The 21,960-nt window shown below is 43.8% G+C and overlaps 1 long non-coding RNA gene across 1 annotated transcript; it reads left to right on the top strand.

Moving 5' to 3' along the window:
* The first annotated feature begins 502 nt into the window (after nt 1-502).
* Nucleotides 503-15,101, top strand: LOC140699205 (uncharacterized). The gene is made up of 3 exons (XR_012077214.1): nt 503-601; nt 14,023-14,206; nt 14,890-15,101. It is a non-coding gene; the product is annotated as an uncharacterized lncRNA (long non-coding RNA).
* Nucleotides 15,102-21,960: the final 6,859 nt, after the last annotated feature.

Below are 21,960 nucleotides of genomic sequence, written 5' to 3'. Positions count from 1 at the left end.
CGCTGCCCGCGCGCCCTGACCCGCCCCCGGCTGCAGACCCGTCCGCGACCGCCACCTTGCCGTCTCCTGGGCCTGCACCCGGGGAGCGCGCGGCCGGAGTCCCTGTGCTAGGGGCTGGGGACACGGACGAGGAAGGCGAGGGGGAAGCTTTCGAGGATGCCCCGCGAGGGTCCCCGGGGGCGGAGTGCGGCCCGGTGGTGGGAGAGGCACCGCGGAGGCCGGGGGCGTCGTACGATGAGGGAGCGCCGAGGCTCGGCCGCCTCCCTGCCCGGCAGCCCCTCGCACAGCTCGCGCTGCCTCAGGCCCCGCCCGCCCCTCGCCCCTTGCTACGTCAGGACCACCACCCGGCAGCTCAGCTCGCCCGGGCCTTCCCCGTCTCCGTCCCCCAGCCACAGCCCCAGGGTCCAGAGACGGCCGGAGTCCTCCCTGGACCGGGGAACCAGACCTGTCAGGGCCGCCGCTGCCGTCCCGGCCAGGAAGCCCCGAGCGGGCCGCAGCCGGTCGGCCGACTGGACCGCGGAGCTGGGCCGCGCGCCCGGGGCTGGGGGCTCGGTGCACCTGCCGCAGCGCCGGGCAGGCGGTCTCCAGGATGTGTTCGCAGGTGAGCGCCGGGCCTGCAGGGTCCAGTGCGCCTGCCCATCGGGTAAATGTCTGTTTTCATGCAGGATCTTAAAGGAGCAGCTTAGTCCTATCTAGCCTAAGTCCTCTTGAGAAAGGGCCCCTCTGTTCACTTCGCCAAAATATCTGTGCTTCTCTATGTCCAGGGTGACGCCAGGTAGATAATCTCCTTTTTTGCAGCGTTTGAAAAGCCGTCGTTCTCTTTCCTTCCTCATCCCACAGCATTAAAAATAACAAGATTGTTGACGGTCCTTGGACAAATCGTCTCTTCTAGGACTGCTCTGATACACATGTGTTTGTGCACGCATGTGCTTCGTGGTTTCTCAGGGATCTGGGTGGACTCCTTAGTGAACTAAGTGGTCACTCCTGTTTGCTGATGCAACCAAATCTGATACATGCTTGTAGAAAAGTATTAAATAGTGGTATAGAATGTTAGGGATCATTTGCATTTGGTTTCATGGGTCAATCAAAACAGGGTGTGGCTTGGGGATAGTGAGGGTGAGCTAGCCAGAAGCACACGTGATCCTGCTGGTACATTCCCTAGCCGCTGGTATGGGTTCTGCCAGGCATCACAAAGCTAGCTGAAGGGTCAGCTCACTGTGGTAGATGTCAAGTAGTATGATGAGTTTATGCTTACTTAGGTCCCAAGGCCTTACCTGAAGTACTCACTGGTAGAATGTCAGTTTGTTTCATGTTTACTAACTTCTCTTAATTTTTAGATGAAATATTGAGGGTAGGAATTTAAGGAGAAAGGGAAAATGAAGATTTATGCAAGTATAAGTAGGTTGTGATAAGTATTTGAATAATTAAAATTTTCAAACATGATTTGAAAAGCTTACTATCTTATATTCTATTACTTTAATAAATAGGTTTTCTGTAGAACAGTAGGTGATGCTTCTCAACAAGCATGCTACTTCTTAGGTGGCTAAATGCTGTTAATCTTGTGGTACGACCACATTTTAATTTTGCTCTCCAGGCTCTCTTATTTTATATTCATTTATATATTCTTATAACTAAGAGTAGCCTCTTCTATTGATTCTGCATGCTTATCCCCCCTCTTTTACTTCTCCCTTCCCTTTATTGAGTAGGTTAAGTTAAAAGGAATGTTTACAGTCTAATATCTATTAGATAAATTGTGAAAAAAAAATGATTTCTAAGGAAGAGAATTGAAAAGTTCCTATTTAGTTTTTGTGAATTTAATGATGGTGAGAAGTTGAGTATTTCATCTATATCTAGGTAAAATTCATAATGTATAAATTATTTTTTAGTGAAAATGTCACCATGATCAGGTCTATCATTCATTAATATTAATAGTGGTTCTTAGCAGCGTTAGAGTTTGGAAATATATTTATACCGGGCAGCCATATTGTGCCAGGCAATATGTTAGATGCTAGGTGATATAAAGACCTTTAAATCATGGTTCTGCCTCTCTGAGGCTCACACACACAGAGAAATGCAGTACGGTACTCAGGGTACATCAAGTGTGTGACTGATCTCCTTGACAAGGGATGAGGAAAGAGGAATTCATAGGAGGATTGACTTGTCCTAAAGATCATAGGACTCCAAATAGGTTGAAGTTTTGTTTTCCTTAAGGGAAAAAAAAATGTGTTCCTGGAACTAGCATTTCATTTTAATTTGCTAAGTATTTCCAAATATGAAATTTGGGACTCATAAAGGAGTCCTGTTCAGAAGGGACCCGGGCTTTGTTGAACCTCTCCAAGCAGAATTTTATTTACTGTGCAGAGGTGGTTGCTGTAATATGGGCATCACCTCCTTTACATTTGATGCTTGGATATAGTTGGTCAGTGACCAGTAGATATTTGTGTAGCAGCTTCCATACATTTACCTCACCTACTCACTTTCTTTAAAAATTAAAAAAAAAAATTGGTAGATTTAACCTAATCTTGTAATTGGTTGGCAAATGGAGGTAAATAAAGAGATGAAACTTTTTCAAGGTCATGCTGTGATTCATTCAGAGGCAGAGCCAGAAATAGGAGCTGAGTCCACCGATTCAAGTCTGAATGTTCTTGCCTGTTACTCATTTTTGGATGTTCAACACTGAGACATTCCATAGAATAAAAACTTCTAACAATTATAGAATTTAAGGCCTTCACTTATGAGGTTTTCTAGTTTCTGTTATTAATAAGGTGAATTCCTTTAATTGTTGAACATCTGGCTGGCCTTCCTTGGGCTGGATGCAGAGTGATTGCTGATCAGGATGAAGCAGATTTTCTCCAGGCAGCTCTCATGGAAGCTATTCTTAAGGTGGTAGATTGAAAACAGATTGACGCAGGCCTCTGTTTCTCAGCTGTTGTCTGTTTTCTTGTCATCTGGCTTCACAATTGGTTCTTTACCATCCTCAACTGTTTTATGGGTGTCTTGGAAATTACTAGAGCCCTGGGGAGCACTAGCATTGTCCTTAGGAAATTGTTTTCTGGCCTTAATTTGCATATCTTTGGATCAATTAATTGCCAGCTGCCTTTGAAGCAGGTGATCTTTATAGCTATAAGCTTCTATGAACATCTTTTATTTTTAAACCATAGAATGAGGGTTGTCAGCTCTGCCGGAAGGAACAGATGTTTTTTGCTTTCTACTGCCTTCTAAATGTAGGCAGAAAATTCAAGTGAAAAGAGACCTCCAGGGCACATGTTTGTTTCTTTGGCAGATATGGAAACCTTTAGCAATAATGGGGACCAGTATTTTATCTTGTTTTAACTGTTAAGGAACTGATGCTGCCTCTGCACAGAAATTTTACAGTGAATGTTTGAAAATACATCTTTTTCAGTGTTTAGTAGAAAAAGTGCTCTGAAATTTGAGAGATTCCTTTGCACAGTAAGAATAGCAGAAGCTTGTTATTCGAATTTTGCAGTTAAAGTTCAGACAAGTAAAATGTTAAATTTGTGATGTTAAATCACTTTTGATAAGAATCTTTCCGAAGTCAATTATGTGCTTATCTGTCTTTTTTTAAACACATGGAATAAATGGTTCATCTGTTTTCAGTGGCTTAATGACATCTTTAGGCACATCATGGTTACATCCTGTGAAAACATTGGTGTTGCCCTGATCAACTATTGAAGTGTAATGGACTGGTGACTCCAGTTAGCTGTTTCTGAAGTTTTTGTATATGTGTGATTTTCTTGACTTTTTCCTTCTTTTGAGCTATTTATTCTTAGAACTATCTTTGGTCTCTTCTTCCTGTACCACCCCCCCATTACTTCTAATTTGATTTTTCTGATCAATTTGTTATTGGCTTATAAATCCTGTGATTAGGACGATAGCCATATTTATTGCACTTCTACTAAATGCCAGGCTCTGTGTTGGTGCATCATATAATTATCTCCAATCCTTTTGACAGTCTTGAGGTGTAGCTGTTTATCCTCATTTTCCCAATGAGTTAACTACCCAAGGTAAGGAGAGTGAAGTAACTTGCCTAAGGGCATTAAGCTAGTAAATGGTCCATTTGGAAATCAAATCTGTTGTTAATGTGAATAAAATAATGCGGTGTGTCAGTGAGCCTTGGAGGACTGGCTAATCTATAAAGGGCTTGGGCTTTAGAATTTAGATTATGTGATTCTCATTTTGGATTTTCTAAAGGTTATCTTGATTTTTGTATCAAAGTAGAAGGACCCACTCTAGGAGTACAGACTTTCTCACGTAGCTTCTTGAATGAGTTATTAGGCTGTGAACGTTTTAATGCCAGGAGCTGTCTTACTTGTAGCAGTAGCATTGGACAGAGTGTAGCTGTCCAGTTACTGTCCAGCAAATGAGCGAAGGTCAGAAGCCACCCCTGCTCTGTATGATGTATCCGTGTTACCATAACAGGAAAAGGGATGAAGAGAAGGCTGTTCTTTCCCCTGTGTCTTGCCTCACTGGGTTTCATATATCTGAATAGGAATCGGCATCATAAGCTGGGACCAGGAGCACTGTCCTCAAATCATTTCAGTTTGGTCTAAAGCATCCTTTCTCATGGTTTCTTTAAGGCTGTGGTTTGGACTGAAGTCAAGTACTCCAGTAGCTTCAGTGATGGGTTTTAGTGACTGCTTTTATGAGCTGAGGACTGGCCTGGTTTTTAGTGCACTGAGGCATTCAGATGCAAGCCATGAAATTGAAATTGAGCAGGTGCACTTAGAGCAGTGTTTCCTTCTGATTCTATTAAAAAGATGCTAACATGCACAGTTGGGTGATGGCAGCAGTAGGTACTATAACTACTGTTATTCCAGGTATATCTGCACCCAAGCTTGCTGTTTAGTTAGGTGACTCTCCAGTAATTATTTCTCATATGCATGAAGGTGGAGGAACAATTTCAAATTAATGATGCTAGGATTAAATGAAATAGTCAATGTAAAGCCCCTGCAGCTCTGCCTGGTGCATAGGAGATGCACAGTTGGTGCTGTTTGCATTCCTGGGCTGATTTATTGCCCTAATAGACTACATTGTTCAAAGAGGTCCAGACCACATTTGTCAAATCATAACAAAATGACTCTGAAATTGTGTACAAATACTGGGAAGGATATAATCAGATACTAGTTGGAAATGATTATTTCTAGTCAGGTTTTTTGCAAATTGTTTATACATCAGGTTTTTTTTTTTTTTTTGCATTTTCTATGACTAAACCTTTTTGTCATTTTATCAGAAACGTTGGATTTTGGGGGGATTTGGATTTAAAAAGCATATGAAGGGAGTATGACTGTGTAATTACGGGGAGGTGCTGATTTTTAAAGGAGGGGTGGGGTAGGCGAGGTGCAAGCTGACCCCCTCAGCATTTATGTTCTGCAGTGTTTGGTTACACTCGCCTGACTTTGAAGCCTTAACCTCCCAGGTTCCTTCATAAACTCTCTACTTTAGATGAACTAGTCTGCTTACTGCTCAATGAACATTCTTTTCATTTTCCTGACTTTGTGCTTTTGTCTAGCAGTTTTTACTCTCTTGCAGCACACTATTTGTCTCTCTTGATTTAGCATCTGAGAAAGCATCCATTTTCCTGTTTTGTATCTTTACCAGGAGAACTGGCTGGCCAGTCACCCACCCCCGTGTCTCTGGATTTACTGTCTGTATCATACCAGATACACTTTTTGGATTTGGGGATCCTTTAGGTCTTCTTTCTCACTTCCTTCTGCTTTTCCTTTCTCCTTGCTTGCTCACCTGATTCTATCCGTTCATCACCCACTTCTGTCAATCCGTCCACGAGTCCCTATTCTGTGCCTGCTCTGTGCCAGTCAATAAGATCAGCACTGAGCATACTGAGGCCTTTAGGAATACTTGTTTGCCATTTTTTTCAAACAGGCAAGTTGGGTACCCAGGCTTCCTATTGCTAACTAAATCTAGTTGAATTTAAGCTGGAAAATTACTGACATTTTAGAAATTATTTTTATTGAGGTATGATTGAATCAGCGGTGAAGGGAGAATGATGCTTTCATAGAACTTGCGTTGAGAGAACATCTATTTCTATTTCTGTGGGTTGATTTAAACTAGCAATGATAATACAGTGACTCTCAGCTTCCAAACATCAATGTTATTGGTCGTGAAAGAGGAAAATGTTATCAGTCTGTTCATTTCTACTTTTGCATTAGAAGTGACAATCTGGTGTTAATGAAAGTTAGCATTACGGAAACTTAAGAAGAAACAAATAAGTACTGCCTTGTGACTTGATAGTTTTTGGATATAATTTTAGTGACTGAAAACCAAGGCTTTTTTAATATCAAAAATATAAATCCCTGGAAAATATAACTTCTAGTCAATTTGAAATTGTAGTTAGTAATACAAGGTATAACATCAGAAGTGTAAGAACCAAGAAAAGCAGTTACTAGATGCTGTAGGAGGATGCCAGCCATGCTAGAGATTGTTACCCTGCTCCACTGTGGGGAAGAGAGAGGGAAAAATTTCTATCTTCCTCCCTTCCAAGGTTGTACTTGGGGGCATTGTTGGATAGGAAAATACTGCCATCCTTCTGTGATAGAGTCAGTCTGCAGCATACTAGAAGCTTGATTATCTGTTATGCCAGAGCCGCAATGGGATGAAAATAGTCATTTTTATTTTCAAGGGGAGTAGAATAATATTTTGAGAAAATTAAGCCTTTGCTGTATTTTAAAGTTATACTTAAAAATGCTTAAACCCTATTCCTTGGGGCCTCTTGTTATCCCTCAAGCAGAAGGATTCTTGGTTGTAGTTCTGTCATGTAGTGGACATGCATGGAGCATTCTGTGTCATTTAGGTTGTTGCTCTACATACACAGTAGCAGCACGATGGCAGTAGTGCAGACTGAGAGGTCTTCCGGTGGGGCTCCCCTTTTAAGTGGCCCACAGACTTCCTGTAGGACAGGAGGCAGTAGTGTCTTACTCTTCCTAGTTCCCTAGTTTCCCAGGTTGTAGAAGTGAATGCAATCTTGCTGGGAAGCTGCTTCCTCCACGTCTCATCCAACCCTGTGAATCTACAGGAGTGATGGTTCCAGGAGGTAGCCTTTTCTCCTGATAGTGATACTTTGCATATTTAGAATTATTCTTTGCTGTTAGAGTGGAAGAAAACCCCATGTTGGAGGATTTGTTCATACCATGGAGTAAAGATGCTTTGGATATTCATAATAGCTAGTGGTAAGATTTTGATGGTTTTGATCAGTTGCTACTTAATGCTAAAGGAGATCTGAATTGGTTGGAAAGCTGTTCTGTGATGTGCGCTTAGGAGCTTGTGCTTTTGAACACCAAGGCAGTGAGTGACTGTGTGTAGTGGGCGGTTGACCTGTTTTATGGAAATCTACAAAAGGGAAGTCTGTGTTGTACAGTGTTATGACCCAAGCACTTCGAGTATACGGAGTCTTTCTAATACTGGTACCAAATACATCAAGCAAGTCCCTTTAGATTGATTATCTACAATAAAAGTAATCTTCTATTCTTGAATGGATTATAGGCTTTGCATTTTTCCTTTAGTTTAAACTTCTCAATAAAAGTAGTACTACTAATTCTCTTATTTCAGTGTACTTTATTTTTTAACATTTTTTAATTGAGGTATAGTTGATTTACAAAGTTGTGTTAGTTTCTGGTGTGCAGCATAGTGATTATATATATATTCTTTTTCATTACGGGTCACTACAGGCCATTGAATATAGTTCCCTGTGATATATACAGTAGGACTTTGTTGTTTATCTATTCTGTACATAGCCGTTTTATCCCTCTTTCTCCCCTTCCCCTCTTGGTAACCATAAGTTTGTTTTCTATGTCTGTGAGTCACTTTCTGGTTTGTAAATAAGTTCATTTGTGTCATTTTAGATTCTATGTATAAATAATATCATATGATATTTGTCTTTCTCTGTGTGATTTACTTCACTTCATATGATAATCTCTAGATCCATCTCTGTTGCTACAAATGGCATATTTCATTCCTTTCTATGGCTGAATAGTATTCCATTTTTTATATATCATCTGTCAATGGACATTTAGGTTGTTTCCACATCTTGGGTATTGTAAATAGTGCTGCTATGAACATTAGGATGAGTGTATCTTCTTGAATTGAGGTTCCTTCCAGATGTATACCCAGGAAAAGGATGCTGGATCATATGGTAACACTATTTTTAGTTTTTTAAGGAATGTCCATACTGTTCTCCATAGTGGCTGCACCAAATTGCATTCCCACCAACAGTGTAGGAGGATTCCTTTTTCTCCACACCCTTTCCAATATTTATAATTTGTAGACTTTTGGTGATGGCCATTCTAACTGGTGTGAAGTGATACCTCATTGTAGTTTTGATCTGCATTTCTCAAATAATTAGTGATGTTAAGCATTTTTAATGTGCCTCTTGGCCATCTGTATGTCTTCTTTGGAGAAATGTCTATTTTTTGATTAGGTGGTGGTGGTGGTTGTTTTGATATTGAGCTGTGTGAATTGCTCATGTATCTTGGAAGTTAGTCCCTTGTCAATTGCATCATTTGCAAATATTTTCTCCCATTTCGTAGGTTGTCTTTTTGTTTTGTTTATGGTTTCCTTTGCTGTTCAAAAGCTTTAAGTTGAATAATGTCCAATTTGTTTATTTTTGCTTTTATTTCCACTACTCTAGGGACAGATTCCAAAAAATATTGCTGCAAAGTATGTCAAAGAGTTCTGCCTGTGTTTTCCTCTAGGAGTTTTATGCTGTCTGATCTTACATTGAGGGCTTTAATCCATTTTGAGTTTACTTTTATATATGATGTTAGAGAACCTTCTAATTTCAGTCTTTTTCATGTAGCTGTCCAGTTTCCCCAGCACTACTTATTGAAGAAACTGTCTTTTCTCCATCGTATATTCTTGCCTCCTTTGTCATAGATTAATTGGCTATAAGTGTGTGTGTTTATTTCTGGAGTTTCTATATTGTTCCATTGATCTGTGTGTCTGTTTTTGTGCCAGTACCATGCTGTTTTGATTACTGTGGCTTTGTAGTATATTCTGAAGTCAGGGAGCCTGATTCCTCAGCTCCGTTCTTCTTTCTCGAGATTGTTTTGGCTACTCGTATTGTTTGGGTAGTATGGTCATTTTAACAATATCTATTCTTCCAATCCAAGAACACTTTATGTCTTCCCATTTGTTTGTGTTGCCTTCAGTTTCTTAAATCAGCATTTTTTTTAAATTGAGATAAAGTCAGTTTACAATGTTGTGTCAATTTCTGGTGTACAGTACAATTCATCAATCATACATGAATATACATATATTTATTTTCATATTCTTTTTCATCATAAGCTACTACAAGGTATTGAGTATATTTCCCTGTGCTATACAGTATAAACTTAACTATTTTACATATACCAGTCAGTATCTGCAAATGTCATACTCCCAGTTTATCCCATCCCAACCACCTCCCCCTGGCAACCACAAGTCTGTATTTTATGTCTGTGAGTCTGTTTCTGTTTTATATATAAGTTCATTTGTCTTTTTTTTTTTATATTGCACATATGAGTGATTATCATATGGTATTTTTCTTTCGCTTTCTGGCTTACTTCACTTAGAATGACATTATCCAGGGCCATCCATGTTGCTGCAAATGGCATTATTTTATCATTTTTTACAGCTGAGTAGTATTCCATTTAAATCAGCATCTTATAGTTTTACAGGTCTTTTGCTTCCTTAGGTAGGTTTATTCCTAAGTATTTTATTCTTTTTGCTGTGATGGTAAATGTGATTACTTCCTTAATTTCTCTTTCTGATATTTGGTTGTTAGTTTATAGAATTGCAACAGATTTCTGAGTATTAATTTTGTATCCTGCAACTTTACTGAATTCATTGATGAGCTCTAGTTTTCTGGTAGTATCTTTAGGATTTTCTGTGTAAAGTATCATGTTATCTGCAAACAGTGACAGTTGTATGTCTTCTTTTCTAATTTGGATTTTTAAAAATTTCTTTGTCTTCTCAGATTGCTGTGGCTAGGACTTCGAAAACTGTGCTAAATAAAAGTGGTGAGAGTGGGCATCCTTGTCTCATTTCTAATCTTAGAAGAGATGCTTTCAGTTTTTCAAAATTGAGTATGATGTTAGCTGTGGGTGTGTCATAAATGACCTTTATTATGTTGGGATATATTACCTCTATGCCCACTTCCTCATGAATTTTTATCATAAATGGATATTGAGTTTTTCAGAAGCTTTTTCTGCACCTATTGAGATGATCATTTTTTTTTCATTTTCATATTCTTTTTCATTATAGGTTACTATAAGATACTGAATATAGTTCCCTGTGCTATACGGAAGAAACTTGGTTTGTTTTTTCCTCAACATCTAGGATCTTCCTTATTTTTGTTTTTTTAAATATTTTTTATTGAGTTATAGTCATTTTACAATGTTGTGTCAAGTTCCAGTGTAGAGCACAATTTTTCAGTTATACATGAACTTATACATATTCATTGTCACATTTTTTTTCTCTGTGAGCTACCACAAGATCTTGTATATATTTCCCTGTGCTATACAGTATAATCTTGTTTATCTATTCTACATATGCCTGTCAGTATCTACAAATTTTGAACTCCCAGTGTATCCTATTTTACCCCCTCCCCCAAAGAAACTTGTTTTTTATCTATTTTATATGTAGTAGTTAGTATCTGTAAATCTCAGACTCTCAAGTTATCCCTTCCCATCCCCTTTCATCCCTGGTAACCATAAATTTATTTTCTATGTCTGTGAGTCTGTTTCTGTTTTGTAAATAAGTTCATTTGTGACTTTTTTGTTGAGATTCCACATATGAGTGATAGCATGTGGTATTTTTCTTTCTCTCTCTGACTTATTTCACTTAGAATGATGATCTCCAGGTTCATCCATGTTGCTGCAAATGGCATTATTTTATTCTTTTTCATGGCTGAGTAGTAGATCATATGGTTTTTATTCTTCAGTTTGTTAATGTGGTGTATAACATTGATTGATTTGTGGATACGGAATAATCCTTGTGTCCCTGAGATAAATTCCACTTGATCATGGTGTATGATCCTTTTAACGTATTATTGGAGTCAGGTTTGTTTTTTTTTGGACAAATTAGGAAATATATTTATATTTCACCTTTTAAAAGCCAAAGATAACAATGCCACTTTATGGAAAGTCATCTTATTAAAAATACATGAAGTTTCTTTGTTGAGGATTTTTGCATCTATGTTCGTCAGTGATATTGGTCTGTAGTTTTTTTGTCATAGCTTTACTTGGTTTTGGTATCAGAGGGGTGGTGGTCTCATAGAATGAGTTTGGAAGTGTTCGTTCCTCTGCAGTTTTCTGAAGTAGTTTCAGTCAATATACTTCAATATATTGGGTTTTATTTTCAGTTTTCCCTACTATTATATACACTTACTCAAATAACTTTCGAGCCCATGGTATTTCATTTAGAGGTTTGCATTGACATGAAAAATTTCTTGAAAGACTAGAAAGATAAAAGGTTTTGAGAGCTTCTAGATACTTTACTCTTTTTTAAATTTTATTGGCCTTAAACAAGTACAGCTTGTTTAAGTTCATTAAGAAGCAAATGGACTAGAGAAGAACTATTTCAGGATTCCATATAAATGCATTTGAATACTCTGTGGAAAGTTTTATAATGAGTCTCTTCATTATTAACATACAAGTCTTACCTTTGAAAAGAGTAATAAAAACAATGGGATAACAATAGAGACATTCTTTTGCGAGTATATACTTGTGGATAATTGCCCCCTACCCCAGTACCCTTCAAACCTGTAGACCAGTGCTTGCCTGTGTGGAGAGGTAAGGCATGTGAATTCTCTATGGGAGGTGCTACATTTCACAGCCACCCAAGATGCTCTGCAGTTGTTTTTTACTGTCCTGGTGCTGCTATTTTGGTTAAATGGCTTTGAGGGCCTAAAACATTCGGATAGTATCCTGGCACTTTATTTCAGGTTGTAGGGTTTGATATGTCTTAGAAAAATTCAAAAATGTGTTGATGCTGTTGGATCCGATATATTGTTGGTGGACAAATAAGTCTGAATAAAAACTGCAGTGATTTGGGTGGAGAGAAATTTGCCTCTGGGCTGAAAATGTAATATATGTGAAAAAGTGATCCTGGAAGCCTTGTATCTCTGACTTGGATTATTTCTCTAAGGAGCCTCATTCGACTCTAAATTCGCAGATCACTTTCACTACCATCTGCTTGGGGATAATAATAAGAGCTGGGCATGTGGCCTTAGTTTAGCTTTAGGCTAAACCTCTGAGGTTGAGTCACCGGCTCCCTTTTGTGTTTGCCCTCCGGGCTTCGTTACTGAGTAGCCCAAAGGCCTGCTGGGTCTGCACCTCTGGCTCCTCTGGCTCCCGGCGCAGGCACATCCCACTTGGCTGTGACAGGGCTAGGAGAGCCACTGGGTCTAAAACATTCTTACTCTTTTCGCCCCCCTTAAACACTCACCTCCTGGGCTTCCCAGTCAAGGCGTGGCTCTCCAGCCTTGATTCTTCCATCCTTCTCAAACTTGACATCAGTTAGTCTTTCCATTTCCTCTCTTCTGAGTTTCTCTTTGATAACTCTTCTAGTTTCTGTTCTCGTTGCCTCTACATTTCCTACAACAGATCATCCAACACTGAGCTCCTAAACATTCTCTCTGTCCCCCTCTGGGTCTTTTCCAGTAATTCTGTACAAGACAAGATAGTAAACTAAATACCGAAATGAGCTGGCCAGTCCCAGATGGAACCATTTCAGTGGTTCCATATTGCCCTGAGTCTAAAGTTTTAATTTATGCACACGTACAAACATATTATGTATAAATATATATTACGCATATATATGTACTTTTGTATATTATTACTTAACCCTCTGCAGTCTGGTCCCCTCCTTGCCAGTCTCTGCCCCCCACCTGTCCTGAATGTCTGGAGCCCTTCTTCAGATAGCTCATGTTCGCCCTAGTAGTTTTAGGTATTATTGACACTCTGTCCCTGGTCTTCAGGAAAGAAAAAGTGGCATTTACTCACATCCCTGAGGGCGTCATTAGTCAGTGCAGATCTCTTCACTTTGTCCTTGTATTTTCGTTTCCTATTCTGACCCCCCTCAAGGACAGAGAAAACTGCTTTTATGTGTTTAATTGATATCCTTAACATTATATGTACCTTTGTAAAGCATATAGTATTTCTGTGTATATTTAATTTTATGTCATACAAACACTCAGAGTTGTAAACTTCATTCTTTTGTTTTTTTTTTTAATTCAGGAGCCTTTGGGGAAAAAATATACAGATTTTTCCTGATAAATATTTATCAAGTTGATTGCCTCTTACTGCTTTATCACATTCCAGAGAGAGTTCCGCTGGGGTGTAGAGCATAGGGGACACTGTGCACCGCCTACTGTATGTGAGTAATGCCCCCTAGAGACGTGCGTTGTGGTGGCTGTGGCTGTGCGTCACGGTTAACCATCCTGCACGGGGTGGCCGTCTAGATGCCACCGTAGACAGCGCTCTGATGAGTATTCCCATATAGGTCTTGTGTGAGAATTTCTCTGAAGTGTATATTCAGGGGAGAGATTGCTAGGTCAGAAAATGAAGATTTACTTAATTTGTGTGTTACTGCCCGTTCTGTTTTTAAAATGTTTCCCGCAGCCTGTATTCCATGAGCACAGCAAATCAGCATTCATCTAATTTTTGAGTCTTTACCAATCCAGTGAGAGAAAGTGCTATGTCATTGACTTACTGTTTACTTTGTATGTATCTGATGGCTAACCCCCTTGAGGAAAACTTAGTGTGTTTTTAGCCATTTGGGTTTACCCATCTGTGTGTTGCCGGTTCATATCTTTTTACCTTTTTCTAGAGGGTTTCCTGAGTTTTCTTGTTTATTCACTGGGTTCTTTGTATATTCCTGATACGATTCTACTACCAGGGTTAAGGATGTAATGGAGTGTTGCTAAATCTCCTCCTGGTCTTCTTTCCTGACATCAGAGGCTAGTGGAAAATTGACGTTTCTCACAGTCCTTTGTGGGTTGTGTTTCAGATGTGATTTAGGTTTGTTGAGTTTGTGCCCCACTTGGAAGACCTCAGCAAGGCCCAGGATTGACCTCTGATGTTTGCTGTCGCAAGCCGAGCTGAGCAGCTGTCGGCGTCTTCCGGGGCAGTGTCAGGGAAGACCCTGAGAGAGGCCTTGCTCAGAATGACAGCTGGTCAGAAGGCGGAGCCAGGTATGAACCCAACTTTGTGTCCTCAAGCTGGGCCCTGGCTGCATCCAGGCTGTCGCAGGGGCTCTGGTGTGACTGTGCACAGATGTGCAGATGGTCTTGGGGGGAGGATGAGCCTCCAGCAGCCCAGATGGGCATTTGGCCAGTTCTCTTCTGAGGAGGATCTCAGGTCGGGGAACCTCCTCAGTGCGTTCCTACCCACACCCCGCCAAGGTGCGTGGGCCCTGGGCCCACCCTACTGCTGAGCGCGCACTCCTGTAACTCTGAATCTCATCCTTGTTGGATAATTCGGAAACAAAAGCCCATAGAGAGGCAGGCACTGGCCCAGGGCTCACAACAGGCAGAGCCCCGAGGTAATGGGATGTTCTGACCTCCTAAGCCAAGGCTCCATCCGCTTCTATAGGGTTCGCTTGGAAAGTAGAAGGCTTAACATCTTGAAAGCACTTGCCCTTTCCTCCCCATGTGGGGCCATTTTCTTTTAGGCACCCAGAACAGGACCACTGGCATGTGCGCACGTGCGCACACACACACACACACACACACACACACACACACACACACACACTAGATGACATTAGATGTAAGGACTGTGGCCTTGGGTCAGAAAAGGGGCAGACACAGGGGAGGTGACAAGAGGAAGAAAAGAGGTTGGAGGCCCCTAGCTACATGTGACACAACTCCTGCAGGTTTATAGGTCTTGTCCCACATACAAGAGAAGACATCCCTGGGAAGTATCGCTGGAAACGTCCGCATTGTGTGGGTGAGGAGGCAGGCCCTGGGAGGCACCGCGGTTTCTCCAGGATGAAGAGCAGGTAAGAATGGGGAGCTGAGTCTGCACCCAGGCCTGTCTCAAGCCGGGGCCCTGGGGACACCCAGACTTTCCCAGGGGCTGTGGGGAGGGGTGTTCACTGTGACTGCACAGATATGGTGCTGCGTGGAGAGCGCTGTTAGGATGATGTTGCCCAAGGAGAGGCCTCAGGTAAGGGGACCCCAGAAGGGAAGACACCTTCTTCACAACAGACCCTAACGGAATTTGAAATCCTTGCTAACAGGCACCCACATTCTAGCAACAGCCTCATTCCCAGCTCACAGGGCCAGAGACACCGCATAGTGAAAGGGTTTCTCCTGCTGCGTCACAAATTCCCAGGGCTCTGGCTTCGGGGAACCCTGGAGTGAAAGTCTTTCCAGAGGCTGCAGAGCTGCAGACGTTCACTCAACCCTCACCCACGACGCCTCTGGTCATTTCCCTGGAGGTCCCCTGGGGTAACAAAGGGTGGCCTAGGGCACTTCTGGGAACATTCCCTGGGTCCCCTTCACCCTCCTCTTCATGTGGCAGGAATAACGACAGGACGGGAGGGTCCCCTCAGTGTAGGAACAGGTAGGTGGGCAGCTGATAAGCGGGTGGTCCTGTCATGTTCACCCCCCAGGACAGGCTGACGTGGGGGAAGGTGGATCCTTGAGGGGCTCCCTATCTGTGCCAGTGGGAACCCAGGCCCTGTCATCATCAGGCCATCATCTTTCTCCCTCCTTGGTGGAGGTTTGTGCAGACAGTGGTGTGCTCGTGTCTGGATGGGCATATTTGGGGCTCTGAGAACCAGCAAAGCCAGCCGGGCAGGGCTCTGAGGCTTTCTGCCTGGCTGCTGGGCACTGGGTTTACTGGGATCCACATAGGGGACTGGAAAGAACCTGGTCCATGTTGCCTCCTGCTCACCTGCTCCATCCCCCTGCCACAGGGGCAGGTGCCCATCCTCGCCCCCTAGAGTCCAGCGCTGGCTCAGGGTGAGTGCTGGTGCTGAGGGGACCCCACACCCAGGGTCCTGATACCACCAAAGAGGGCCCCAGGTCTCAGAAAGCCTTGTGCTCCCCAGGGCTCCCTCCTAGAGTCTTCCACCCAAAGGGCCCTGGGGCCCCACCTCCTCCCCAAACTCGCCCTCACCACCCAGCCCCTCCTTAGCCAGATGGAAAGTCACTGCCCACATGATTGTACATATATCAGAAAAGAGACTTTCATATGATGTCATCTCACATTAAGTCCAGAGCATTTTTGCATTTTTCTATGTATTTTCTTCTTTGAACACTTACACCCGGGTGTCTATGTTGGCCAGACAATCCTTCCACTTCTCCAACTTTTACACATCATTGTGACTTGTGGGGATGCTTTTACCCAAAAGGACATGGGGGTCATGGTACTATGTTTGTTTCTCTGCATTTTGCTGACCTGAGGAACATATCCTGTTCTTTGTTTGTTTTTATATTTTGTATTTTTTGTTTGTTTTTCAGACATTAAAGTTTATTTCTACTGGAACAATACTCCAAGAACTTTCGGAGGGTTAAAAGACCCAGTGATATCTGGGGCCTCAGTGAGCTGCACAAGATTCCAGAAGGGAGACTGGTTACCACCACATCCAGCGCTTCCCTGATGTGGGGCCGTGATGTGGTTCCTTCTGCTGCCATTTCAGCAGTGCTGCCCTGAGAATCCTGCATGTCCTGATACCTGATTCCTCCCCAGGACAAGCCCCTGGTTTCTCATCTCCACAATGCGATGTTTCATCAGGACTCACTGAAATGATGCGCTTGTTACAGGGAGGTGCTGTCAGTACTCAGCTAACAAAATGACCTCAGGACTAACATTTTCAGTCATTCTCCACCTCAAATTCTACCTTTAATTCTAGGAATTTTTTCTCATTGGCCCACTTCCTGTCACAAGACATGAGGCTCGGGGGTTGAGCCTGAGCTCCAGCCCCTAACCCTCCTTCCTGGTGGCCCATGGTGCTCTGCCTGACTGCATGTCCCTCCTCTGTCCCACCCCAGGGCAAAAGTGGATCAACAGTGAACAGGAATGTAGCCCGCATGGTGTGGAGCAGCCAGCCAGGCAGGCTGGAAAAGCTAGTGGAGCATCTGGCACCCAATTGCCTGGGAAATGACCCCCCTGTGTCCCCACATTCCCTGCACTTACTGAGCATCTGCCATCACCCAACCGGTCCTGCACCTGCTGTCCCAAAGGTGAGGGCCCTGCCCCTCCACAGCAGGGTGGGGACTCGGCCACCTGCCAGCTGTGAGCCTTCAGAAGGTCACTATACTTCTCTGAGCCTCAGGCTGCTCCTCTGAACAGTGGGGTGAATAGAGGGTTAACCTCACAGGGTTGCTGTGGGGACTGTGACGTCTTCTGTGGGAAGTGCTGTCTGGGATCCTGGCCCTGCGGTAGGTCTGCTGGAGGAGCTGTTGTGCTAGTGTGTTTTCTCCTTCCCCAGGGCTTGGCCTCATCCATCACTGTCTCCATGGCTGTTGGAATGAGCTGTTTTTCCCTATTGAGGAGGAGAGTTGAGATTTTATCTGGGGTGCTTCTGTCCTGGATGAAGCCAGTCAGGGATCCCTGAGAACATGTCGAGAGGCCTCAGGCCGACTCAGACAGCTCTGATGGGACCGGCTGGGCCTCATTCATTCATCAAATGTATAGGAAGCTACCAGGCACAAGCCCTTTTCCAGACACAAACCATAATCCCGTGCACAGAGCAGACAACCCTTCCCTCAGGGCTTCACCCTTGGCAGGAGTCAGACAGTCCCGGGACACATTACCAGCAGGTAGTGCCCACGGTGCAGTCCGTGTGCCCCCAGCTGGCCGCCTCCTCCAGATGTGGGTGTACCCTGATGCATACTGCTGAGGGCAGGAGAGCCCTGGACCAGCTGCCTTGTGAGTGAGCTTTGGATCCAACAGGAGAGGCTCCCTTCTCCACAGAACTGGGAGAGGAGCATGAGGACTGTGGATCAGATGTGCTGGCGGAATCTTGGATCCCACACATCATGGATCTTGTAAGAGGGCAAAGGTCTGAGGAAGGGAGTCAAGGCTGTAACTGGGGCTGTGGTTACATTGGGAAAGCAGAGATGGGCTGGAGGACCATACCCATCCTTTCCCATTGCAGCCTGCCTCCCCATCCTGGGAGCTATAACAGGGGAAGTGGAGAGCATCTTGCTCACTAATCTGGTGGAACTTCCACAGCAAGGGGTCAGTGGTCGCTCAGGGGCGGGCTGAGCCCTCCCTGTGGGAGATGAGTGTCAGTGGCAGGAGGAGAAGCATGGGGAACCTACTGGGGTCAACAACATGCAGACACAGGAGTAAGTGTTGCAGGTGTTCAGGTAGGACCTGGGAGCCTGGGCAGGAGAAAGAGACCATTTGTTCCCTGGACCATCAGATATTCATGGAGCACCTCCAGGGTCCCAGTGAGACCCAGTAACAGAGCAGACACCACAGGTGACACTCCAGGGGGAAGCAGATCAGGGAGACAGACAGCAGTGTGCCAGGCTTCCCTGAAGAAGGGGTGAGGCCCTCACTCCACTGATCAAAGGCTCCCATCAATGGGTCAATGGGGGCTTTTTGCCATCACCTCCTTGGTGACCAGGCTTGCCTCTGCCAGGACTGCCAGGTGAGAGGTGGAAAAGGAAGGTGTGGCTTCTGAATGATCAGGAGCAGGAAGCACCTGAGTCCTGGTGCCCCACAGGTCCTAGAAGGTTAGTAAGGAAAGAAAAGTCAGGCCTCTGACTCTGCTGCCAACATGTCTACAGCAATACCATCTACTCCATCCTGACACCTGGCCATCCCAGTTCACTGTGGATTTTCACCAGCTCCCTAATTTCCCTGCAAGTATATGCCGATTGGCCTACATGGCCTACAGGCCTCAGTATTTCTGACTTGGATCTGGAGCACCATGTCCACCCTCTCCTGGCACTGATGGAGCCAATTGAACTTCCTGGGGCAGAAACTGAGGGTGAGGTAGACAGGGTGGGTGCTGTGGGCATGTGTCGGGGATACAGGGCTGTTCTCGAGCCTCCAGAGGCTGGGGTGGGGTCAGGAGCAGTGAGCAGGCTCAGATCACTGTTCCCATGGACTGCAGTCTTGGAAGACTTCCTAGGGGTGGGACCTTGGCCTCGCACTTCATTGACCGGAATGAATGTACTTGGCAGGCACAGGCAAAGGCACTCATGTTGATGATAGTTTCTTGTCCTGGAGCTGCAGCACCAGTTCCAGAGCAAGATGTAGAACCACCTCAGGAGCTAGCACAAGCTCCAAATCTAGTGCCCCTGACAGCTGCAGACCCACGGCAGGCTGCAGCCACAGTTCCCGTTCACTCCCAGTGGCCAGAACAGGTGCCAGCATCAACTCCTCCAGACCCAGAGTGGGCTCACGCCACAGCTTCCATGCAAACTCAAGACATGGAACAACCCCCTACACCAGCTTCAGATTCAGAGCCAACGCAAGTTCCAGCAAGATCTCTTGTTTAATGTCAAGAGCTAGAACAACCACCTGCACCAAACCCAGCTCCAGTGCAAAGGCAGGTGCAGGTCAGAGCTCTTGATCCAGCTCAGCAAGTAGGATGAGCATGTGTGGCAGCTCCAGGTCCAGGGACAGAGCATGCGCACATCACAGCTCTCGTCAGGCCTGGGCTGCTGCGACCACCTGCGCCGTCTCAGCACCGGACCTCCGCTCCCGCAGCGCCGTCAGCTGCAGCTCTTTTTTTTCAAGTTTATTTCTATATTTTAAACAGCTTTGTTGTGGCACGAGTCCTGTGCAGTAAATCACACATATTTCACATGTACAATTTGATGAACTGTGATAGATGTACACACCCATGAACCACCACCACGGTCAGGACAGCTGAGATTCCCATCACTCCTCAAGAGGTGCAATGTTCAAATTCCCAATTTAATCCTCCCCACCTCCTTTGCCCCCTGGATACCATCAGTTTGTTTTCTGTGTCTGTGAGTCTGTTTCTGTTTTGTAGAGAATTTAGTTCCAACTCCTGACCCATAGTTAGTGCCTGTTGTGCTGCAGTAAGCATTATTTTATGTTATTAAGTTTATATACTTAAATATAAATAGTTAGCTAGTGGCTTATTAACTCTATTGTTATTTAAAAAATTGTGTTTAGTCTTTATTAACTATTTATTCATTTCATTTAGATTTTCCTCAAATATTTTCATTAAATTTTCCAGACCCTACAGTTACTTCCCAAGAAGATCTTGAAGAAATTAACTTTACATCAGTGGACTGCAGAGTGCCTGAACTCTACTGGCATATGTGTCCACATGCAGATTTGGAAAACGTGAGAAATCCATTAAAGTAAATGAAATATATATTTGATTCCCATGCAATTCAGACCTCCTTTCATTTGCATTCATACTGTATTTATTATGTAATGAATAAGACATTCAATATAAAGCAGTAACAAAGCAGTTTAAAAAAACCTGCCCCAGTGAGACTTCCAATTCAGTTAATAATTAGACAGTTCACAAGCCTGTAATTTACATGGAAATGGTAAGAAAACCTTGAAGGGAAATGAGGCAGGGAGGTGGGACAGATGGTGACGTATGGGGCAGTCATCAGTGTTCCTACTGCATGATCACTACAAGGGACCTGGGGAGATCTTACAGACAAGCAGGCATTTGAGCTGAGACCTGAAGGAAGGAGGGAGACCACCACGTGTGTGTCCAGGGAGGATTCAAGGCAGAGGGAAGAGCTAATGCCAGGCCCTGGGGCAGGAGCACCCCGTCACAATCAAGGAGCTGCAAGGAGGCCTGTGAGGCTGCAGCAGAGTGCGGCCCGGCCAGGCTGCTGAGTTAGATCAGAGAGGGAACCACCTGACAGGTGACGTAGGACTCATGGGTGCTGTGTGCATGTTGGCTTCATCTGTGAGGAATGGAAAGCTGTGGGCAGAATGAACTGAGCAGTGACCTGACTGGATTCTCTGATTCTGGGTGAAGAACAGCCTACAGGAGTGAGGGCCCGGGAAGGAGCGTGGTTAGTGGCAGCCACTGCCATCCTGTCAAGAGGTGGTGGCAGCACTGCTCAGGTAGAATAGGGGGAGGCCAATGAGGGACATAGTCTGAAATTGAACATGAAGGCTTTGCTGATGGGGTGGAGATGAGGTGGAGGGAGGGGAGAAGTCAAGACAGACCACAAAACTGGGGTTTGAGCTCCTGTCAGGATGGAGTTACATTCACAAAATGGGGAGAATGAGGAAGAGCAGGTTCAGGGGAGATGGTTAATCTGTTTTTGGCTTGTCAGATGTCCATCTGCAGATGGTATGGAGACAGCTGGGTGGGCATAAATCTAGAATGTATGGGAAGGTTTGGAACGAAGGAGTGAATTTCAAATCATGACAGTCTAGACATCATGGATGCCACAAGTCTGGATGAGGTCAGCAAGGAGATGAGTGGCTGGGAAAGAAAACTGGATCAAGACCTAATTCCTGCGTCAAACTAACGCTAAAGTGTTTGAAAGAAAAGTAGAAACCATCAGCGGAGTCACAGAAGGAAAGACCACTGAGTTCTTAAAATAAAAATCCCAGAAAACAACAACAAAAAATTATTAAAATGGTAGAATGTATTGAACTGGAATCTATATCATGGAAGCCTTTCAAAGAGGGAGAGAGACTGACTGTGTCAAATGAAGCCAATAAAGAAAAGTATGGATTGAGAAAATTTTTCCTGGGATAGGATTGTTCTAAAATGGGATTGTGAGGGAGACACAACTCTGCACATTTACACACACAAAAGCCAAACAATTTTGTGCTTAAATGAGTGAATTTATGGCATGTTAAATATACCTCAGGAAATCTCCTTCAAAATGAAGGAGCACTTAGCACATATCTACCCAGCAGAGCTGCTCCCAGGTACTCATCTCACATTGTAAATAAAAACAGATATTTAGAAAAAAGATGCATACATATATACACAAAAATATTTATTCATAATGACCCACGC

The sequence above is a fragment of the Vicugna pacos genome, chromosome 11 (genome assembly GCF_048564905.1).
Source record: "Vicugna pacos chromosome 11, VicPac4, whole genome shotgun sequence".
In the NCBI taxonomy this organism is placed as follows: Eukaryota; Metazoa; Chordata; class Mammalia; order Artiodactyla; family Camelidae; genus Vicugna; species Vicugna pacos.
Note: the sequence above shows the minus strand (reverse complement) of the source record. Positions and strands in the feature narration are given on the sequence as shown.